Source organism: Electrophorus electricus, unplaced genomic scaffold (assembly GCF_041902795.1).
Source record: "Electrophorus electricus isolate QZ-2024a unplaced genomic scaffold, ASM4190279v1 Scaffold161, whole genome shotgun sequence".
Classification (NCBI taxonomy): domain Eukaryota; kingdom Metazoa; phylum Chordata; class Actinopteri; order Gymnotiformes; family Gymnotidae; genus Electrophorus; species Electrophorus electricus.
In genome coordinates this window covers 77,501-84,359 of record NW_027658442.1, presented here as the reverse complement: position 1 = coordinate 84,359, position 6,859 = coordinate 77,501, and the positions used below count along the sequence as shown (strand labels likewise).

Genomic DNA, 6,859 nt, shown 5'->3' with positions numbered 1-6,859 from the left:
CGACCCTCCCAAAGCGTCCGACCAGGGTGCACCCTGCCGGGCATGGTTAGCCGCCAGCCCCCTTCCTGGAGGTCTGGTTGGCACGGGGTTTTGATTTATCGGTTTCATATCTCTGGGCTCCTTGGGAGCAGAAAGTCGGTTGAGGGCCCTTTGGAAAGAGCCGGGGCTGCCGTTTAACGCTGTCCAAGCGGCAGGCGAAGCGCACCCACCGTTTTTACGCTATGATTTTTTAAAACCGCCGGGGCGGCAAACACAGGGCCGGTCGGGTTTGAAGACGAATATCTCTTCGGCCCTTGGGAGGAGAGAAGCAGCGCGGGTCACCTTTGAACGCGCTCGCTGCCAGGAACGTCTGGCGTAAAAGTTTCGTGGGAATCGGACGTTCCTAGGCTGAGAAGCGAGCGCCCGCCCTCGGGCGGTCGGGGGCCCCTTTCTCATTCCCCGTCTGGGCTAAAAATACGAGGTCGGACCCGATGGACTCGGGAGACTGGAGAGTACCAGGGAGACCCTGGAAGCAGGCGACCCGACCCACGCTTCGCTGTCTCCTCGGCCCTCGGGAGTAGAAGCGCGGGGACGGTGGCGTGGGCAGCAGGGGGCGCTCCTGGCCATGCCCAGCGAGTTTCGTGCGAATCGGACCTGGTCCGGAAGAGATACGAAGGGAAAACTCATTACTCGTCGGGGTGGCACATCCAGGCTCTCGACCCTCCCAAAGCGTCCGACCAGGGTGCACCCTGCCGGGCATGGTTAGCCGCCAGCCCCCTTCCTGGAGGTCTGGTTGGCACGGGGTTTTGATTTTTCGGTTTCATATCTCTGGGCTCCTTGGGAGCAGAAAGTCGGTTGAGGGCCCTTTGGAAAGAGCCGGGGCTGCCGTTTAACGCTGTCCAAGCGGCAGGCGAAGCGCACCCACCGTTTTTACGCTATGATTTTTTTAAAACCGCCGGGGCGGCAAACACAGGGCCGGTCGGGTTTGAAGACGAATATCTCTTCGGCCCTTGGGAGGAGAGAAAGCAGCGCGGGTCACCTTTGAACGCGCTCGCTGCCAGGAACGTCTGGCGTAAAAGTTTCGTGGGAATCGGACGTTCCTAGGCTGAGAAGCGAGCGCCCGCCCTCGGGCGGTCGGGGGCCCCTTTCTCATTCCCCGTCTGGGCTAAAAATACGAGGTCGGACCCGATGGACTCGGGAGACTGGAGAGTACCAGGGAGACCCTGGAAGCAGGCGACCCGACCCACGCTTCGCTGTCTCCTCGGCCCTCGGGAGTAGAAGCGCGGGGACGGTGGCGTGGGCAGCAGGGGGCGCTCCTGGCCATGCCCAGCGAGTTTCGTGCGAATCGGACCTGGTCCGGAAGAGATACGAAGGGAAAACTCATTACTCGTCGGGGTGGCACATCCAGGCTCTCGACCCTCCCAAAGCGTCCGACCAGGGTGCACCCTGCCGGGCATGGTTAGCCGCCAGCCCCCTTCCTGGAGGTCTGGTTGGCACGGGGTTTTGATTTTTCGGTTTCATATCTCTGGGCTCCTTGGGAGCAGAAAGTCGGTTGAGGGCCCTTTGGAAAGAGCCGGGGCTGCCGTTTAACGCTGTCCAAGCGGCAGGCGAAGCGCACCCACCGTTTTTACGCTATGATTTTTTAAAACCGCCGGGGCGGCAAACACAGGGCCGGTCGGGTTTGAAGACGAATATCTCTTCGGCCCTTGGGAGGAGAGAAGCAGCGCGGGTCACCTTTGAACGCGCTCGCTGCCAGGAACGTCTGGCGTAAAAGTTTCGTGGGAATCGGACGTTCCTAGGCTGAGAAGCGAGCGCCCGCCCTCGGGCGGTCGGGGGCCCCTTTCTCATTCCCCGTCTGGGCTAAAAATACGAGGTCGGACCCGATGGACTCGGGAGACTGGAGAGTACCAGGGAGACCCTGGAAGCAGGCGACCCGACCCACGCTTCGCTGTCTCCTCGGCCCTCGGGAGTAGAAGCGCGGGGACGGTGGCGTGGGCAGCAGGGGGCGCTCCTGGCCATGCCCAGCGAGTTTCGTGCGAATCGGACCTGGTCCGGAAGAGATACGAAGGGAAAACTCATTACTCGTCGGGGTGGCACATCCAGGCTCTCGACCCTCCCAAAGTGTCCGACCAGGGTGCACCCTGCCGGGCTAAGAGAACAGCCAGGTGAACCCTGGAGGTTCCGAACTCCAGACCCCTGGACCCGACGGCTCAGTCCGCCTCAGGTGCACTACAGAGGTCCTCGGGCTGTCCCTGAGTGCATTAAAACGGAAATCAGAATTACTCCCCCGGGTGGCACTTCCAGGCTCTCGACCCTCCCAAAGTGTCCGACCAGGGTGCACCCTGCTGGGCATGGTTAGCCGCCAGCCCCCTTCCTGGAGGTCTGGTTGGCACGGGGTTTTGCAAATAGGTCCCGTCGGGTATATGGGAGAGCAAAGAGAATCAATGGGGTCCAAGCACTAAATTCATCCAGTGGCGTTCTCTGGAAGCCCAAGGGGAGTCCGAGGGGTGTTCGGCCGGCAAGGGGAGCTCTCCCTCGGACACATGATCAAACGCCTGTCCCCTACCGGAAAGTGGTGTGCTCTGGATGCCCCCCCCCCCCCCCCATCCCCCGAGGGGGGTGCTTATCCCGCGAGGGGAGCCCTCCTCGGGTTAAGTGAACCATCATGCCGATTCCCCTATGGAAGTGGGCACATCCAGGCACACAGTCTGCTTTGCTCTCCCCGACCCGAGTGCGTCTGTTGGGCTGAGTGTACGCCCAGGCAACTGGATCCAATGGCTCAGTCCGCCGCAGCGTGCTTCGACGATGGGTCGTACAGCCATGCCACCAGGGTGGGCGTGTTTGTAAATGTACCAGTGGATTCTCGTCGGCCTGCCACATCCATGGTATCGACCCACCAGGCCTGTCCGACCAGGGGTTGACCCTGGACGGGCACGGTCTGTGGTTTGGCCCTTGTCCTAGATGAAATCGGGCACGGGGTTTTCTGGCCAGGTACCATCGGGTTACTGGGAGAGCGGCTTCGGTCTCCAGGTGAGACCAATGGTGAAGCAGCACGAGGCAATGGAGAGCATGCAAAGCGATGGGGAAGCCATGCACGGCAATGGCCACGAAAAAAAAAAAAAAATCACCACGGAAGGAACGTGAAGAACAAGGAGGAGTGTAGTGACACTGCCCAAAGCTGCCCGGTGTTGCAGGGGTCTATTGGTGTGTTGCTTCCTTGTTTGGTAGAGTGGAGTACCAGACCCGCCAGGGGTAGGCAAACCATTCCCCCTACGGTAAGTGAGGAGCCAGCCATTTGACGAGCGGGTGTCCACGTGTACGGGTGCGAGCGCTATCCCCCCACACGGGGTTAGGCCACGGCCTTAGGTGGACGTCTGCCGACCAGCCCCGGCTGATCCAGAACTTCTGATGTGGAGAGCGGTTTTGACAGATCCTCCCTGGTTCTAGCGGGTCAAGCCTCTGATGGGGGGTGGGGGTTATTTGTAACCCATCCCAGAACTCTCTGGGGGAGACTCAGACGGCCAGTCTGTCTACTCAGTTGTCCTATACTGGTGTCTGTGGTTTGGGAGGAAGGGAGTGCCCTGCTTTGTTGGCCTCCTCTTCAAACCTACCTGGGCCCACGAATCACTCTTCTTGGTTACATCACGAAACGTAGGTTGAGCGAGGCTAGGGGGGAGGGAATTCGACGAGGTCTTTCCCTTGTCCCCCCACCAGCGGCCCACGAAAATCAAAACGGCGTGAAGAGAGGGAACGCCGAAAGCACCTGGAGTCGGCCGTCCGCACCTCCGGAGGAGGTGGACGGGGTACGGTGCGGGCATGACCGGATGGGACAGCTTTGCATCAAGGTGAGAGGTCGGCGTCCGAAGGCCAGAGGGCGGTGCGCGAGCACGTTTACACTGGCCGCGGAAGCTGTCCTGGGTAGCCCTGTATGGCGTCTGGACCTGACGGCGCACGCACTTACAACCCGCTGCTTCCTAGCCCCCGGAAGGGGAGGCGGATGTCACTCGTGGTTCATCCCAGACCACGGTGCAAACTACCTGGTTGATCCTGCCAGTAACATATGCTTGTCTCAAAGATTAAGCCATGCAGGTCTAAGTGCACACGGCCGGTACAGTGAAACTGCGAATGGCTCATTAAATCAGTTATGGTTCCTTTGATCGCTCCACACGTTACTCGGATAACTGTGGTAATTCTAGAGCTAATACATGCAAACGAGCGCTGACCCTTCGGGGGATGCGTGCATTTATCAGACCCAAAACCCATCCGGGGGGCTCGGGCCCCCCGGCCGCTTTGGTGACTCTAGATAACCTCGGGCCGATCGCGCGCCCTCCGCGGCGGCGACGTCTCATTCGAATGTCTGCCCTATCAACTTTCGATGGTACCATAGTCGGCTACCATGGTGACCACGGGTAACGGGGAATCAGGGTTCGATTCCGGAGAGGGAGCCTGAGAAACGGCTACCACATCCAAGGAAGGCAGCAGGCGCGCAAATTACCCATTCCCGACACGGGGAGGTAGTGACGAAAAATAACGATACAGGTCTCTTTCGAGGCCCTGTAATCGGAATGAGCGTATCCTAAACCCATGGGTGAGGACCCATTGGAGGGCAAGTCTGGTGCCAGCAGCCGCGGTAATTCCAGCTCCAATAGCGTATATTAAAGTTGCTGCAGTTAAAAAGCTCGTAGTTGGATGTCGGGAGTGGGCTGGCGGTCCGCCGCGAGGCGTGCCACCGCCTGTCTCAGACCCTGTCTCCCGGTGCCCCCCGGATGCCCTTGGCTGGGTGTCCGGACGGGGCTCGGAGCGTTTACTTTGAAAAAATTAGAGTGTTCAAAGCGGGCCCGCTTCTCGCCTGAATACCTGAGCTAGGAATAATGGAATAGGACTCCGGTTCTATTTTGTGGGTTTCCTGAACCAGGGCCATGATTAAGAGGGACGGCCGGGGGCATTCGTATTGCGCCGCTAGAGGTGAAATTCTTGGACCGGCGCAAGACGGACGAAAGCGAAAGCATTTGCCAAGAATGTTTTCATTAATCAAGAACGAAAGTCGGAGGTTCGAAGACGATCAGATACCGTCGTAGTTCCGACCGTAAACTATGCCGACCCGCGATCCGGCGGCGTTATTCCCATGACCCGCCGGGCAGCGTGAGGGAAACCACGAGTCTGTGGGTTCCGGGGGGAGTATGGTTGCAAAGCTGAAACTTAAAGGAATTGACGGAAGGGCACCACCAGGAGTGGAGCCTGCGGCTTAATTTGACTCAACACGGGAAACCTCACCCGGCCCGGACACGGAAAGGATTGACAGATTGATAGCTCTTTCTCGATTCTGTGGGTGGTGGTGCATGGCCGTTCTTAGTTGGTGGAGCGATTTGTCTGGTTAATTCCGATAACGAACGAGACTCCGGCATGCTAAATAGTTACGCGGCCCTCCGCGGTCGGCGTCAAACTTCTTAGAGGGACAAGTGGCGTTCAGCCACGCGAGATGGAGCAATAACAGGTCTGTGATGCCCTTAGATGTCCGGGGCTGCACGCGCGCCACAATGGTTGGATCAGCGTGTGCCTACCCTACACCGAGAGGTGCGGGTAATCCGCTGAACCCCATTCGTGATGGGGACTGGGGATTGCAATTATTCCCCATGAACGAGGAATTCCCAGTAAGCGCGGGTCATAAGCTCGCGTTGATTAAGTCCCTGCCCTTTGTACACACCGCCCGTCGCTACTACCGATCGGATGGTTTAGTGAGGTCCTCGGATCGGCCCCGCCGGGGCTCCTCGCGGGCCTTGGCGGAGCGCCGAGAAGTCGATCAAACTTGACTATCTAGAGGAAGTAAAAGTCGTAACAAGGTTTTCGTAGGTGAACCTGCGAAAGGATCATTAACGGGTAACGCTGTCCGGCGTGCCTCCTCTCCCGACCCCCTCGACTTCGCCGTCCCCCCGCGTCGGGGCCCAGGGTCGAAAGGGTCTTCGGGGTTGCTGTTACACGTGGTCGCTTGCAGGTCAGGCTGGACAGAAGGCATAAAGGAGGAGCCTAGTCCCTCCCACCCCTTCCTCGTCCTCCGCCTCTTCCTCCGCGTCGTCCTTCAGCACCCCCCCCCCGCAGGCCCCGGTATTCTCTGGGTTCCAGCGCGAGAGACGCGTCGTTCAAAAAACTCGGCGTCCCCGCTCGTCGGGCGAAGGCCGGTTTCCCCTCACCTTGCCGGCAGGAGAAGCGCCTGCGAGTCGAGCGGGTCGTACGGGTCTGTCCCGCGCCCTCCCTCTCGCTCGCACGGCCGCTGCCTCCGTCCACCGCGAGGGGTTTTCCTATTTTGTTGTCCTTGTCATTCATCCCCGTCCCCTTGCTCGCTGACGAGCGGACTTTCCGGGGGGGGTTGCGAGCGCTGCTCCTCGTGGGGCAGGCCATGGCCCTTCCTGTGTTCGTCCGCCCACCGGCGTCCTGGGGCGTGGTGGTGGTGGGTGGCGCAGCCGGTTCCCCTGCTTCTCTCTCTCAGAAAGGAGTCTCAGGGGGACCCCCGGCAGGTACCTAGGGCTTGGCCCACGCTACGTGAGTTCCACCCCTTTCGAGGGGTCGGACGGGGCGGGCGCGGAGGGCCGCGGTTCAAAGACTGACTCGTCTGCCACGTGGGGCGTGTGGGCAAAGCGCAACCCCGCGCCCGTTTCAACACTCGCAGACGGGGGCGCCTGACCGGTTGGTGAAACCTTTTAAACCTGTCTTTGTAGTCGTGGTGAAAGACCTAAACTGAGCCTGAAATAAAAGAGTACAACTCTTAGCGGTGGATCACTTGGCTCGTGCGTCGATGAAGAACGCAGCCAGCTGCGAGAACTAATGTGAATTGCAGGACACATTGATCATCGACATTTCGAACGCACATTGCGGCCCCGGGTCC

The 6,859-nt window shown here is 59.8% G+C and overlaps 2 non-coding genes across 2 annotated transcripts in view; both read left to right on the top strand.

Annotated features, from left to right (window-relative positions):
• The first annotated feature begins 4,013 nt into the window (after positions 1-4,013).
• On the top strand, positions 4,014-5,852 carry LOC145654818 (18S ribosomal RNA). Its single transcript, XR_014121006.1, has one exon. It is a non-coding gene; the product is annotated as an 18S ribosomal RNA (ribosomal RNA).
• An 882-nt stretch (positions 5,853-6,734) lies between these two features.
• Positions 6,735-6,859, top strand: part of LOC145654828 (5.8S ribosomal RNA) — a 154-nt gene continuing 29 nt past the window's right edge. The window contains exon 1 of the ribosomal RNA XR_014121016.1: positions 6,735-6,859. This exon is cut by the window's right edge and continues 29 nt beyond it. This is a non-coding gene — a ribosomal RNA (5.8S ribosomal RNA).